Source organism: Toxoplasma gondii (genome assembly GCF_000006565.2).
Source record: "Toxoplasma gondii ME49 unplaced genomic scaffold asmbl.1387, whole genome shotgun sequence".
Lineage (NCBI taxonomy): Eukaryota > Apicomplexa > Conoidasida > Eucoccidiorida > Sarcocystidae > Toxoplasma > Toxoplasma gondii.
Genome location: NW_017383333.1, coordinates 2,501 through 3,834, shown reverse-complemented (window position 1 = coordinate 3,834; position 1,334 = coordinate 2,501).

Sequence of the window (1,334 nt, the reverse complement as noted above, 5' to 3'; positions counted from 1 at the left end):
ACACTTAAACAAACTTCCAAATCTACTCAAAACCCCGAACGGAGAACAAGAGATCTTCTTCAACTTTTTTGAAGGCCTCTACCATACAACACCTTGATTTACCGACGGAGACAATGCCCGTTCCTTGACCCCGCTGCCATAACCAATCAAAGGTTTAGCACGTTTACGGGGTCTCCCCAATTGGCTTGCCGAAAAACAACAAGCCAGCGATGGGAAAACAAGCGGTGAGATTTGATTTTGTTTTTCTCGCGTAGAGGTAAAACAAATTCATAACCTCACGTAGTCAAATGTCTGTTATATCGTGCACTGATCAGTCATCTGGCGCACGATATTACTTCTGTGCAGCCAACCCGGCGCAACACCACTTGTTCGTGACGCGCACCACAACCACACGACAATCCTATAGCACCGCTGAGCAACCGTCTGTTTTTTTCGATGATGCATGTGTTCCCATACGGCACAACGAGCGCCACGCGTACGAGCGCCCGTCCCCATCCACCACCCCAAACAGTAGAGACAAGCTCAGGTGCACAATACAGAGCTAGTTCTTCTCCAGTGCCCTTATCATATATTCCATCGTGCGGTGAAAAACACTAATTTTCTCATGGTCTCGTAAACACTCCAATGAAAAGCAGAAAGCCAACAGTTTCACAAATACAAACACACCATATTCCACTTTGAACTAGCATTCCACTGGCTTTCTGGTAACCAGTCTAGGGAAACACATCAAGTCACGAGCACAAAAAAAAATACACATTTCACTGACTAATGAAGGACTAACATCACTTGCTTTCTTGTAAAGAGTCTGGTGAAACGCATCAAAGTCACTAGCAGCACAAATACACGCATTCTCCACGTTGTCTGTAGACTCTCGAAATGGCAGCAGACATTTTGTTTGTGTAAAAGGGACGCTGGTACGATAAGGAATAACAACAACAAGCTATATTTTCCTTTCATAGTTTCAGAAGAGCCATATACAATGAACAGATCTTTCATGATCAAGACGGGGGAGTGTAAGTACATAGGCGTCTTCCGTTCATTCATGCTGACAGGTTTCCTCGCATATAGGGCGAACTGTTCATGCATATACGCCACATACTGTGAGACGCAAGTGTTTCATTACTGTTCGTGGTAAGATCGGTAGAAAAAGTATGGTTTGCAACCACCAGTACAAAACACAGGCAGATGGAAGAAAAAAGCTGTCAGCACCCGAGGGTATTCCCTGGGAGTCCCCCACCCAAGTACTAACCGGGCCTTGCGCCGCTTAACTTCGGAGGTCTGAAGGGATCCGGTGTATTCGACGCAGTATGACCGACAGCGAGGATAATCGCTCT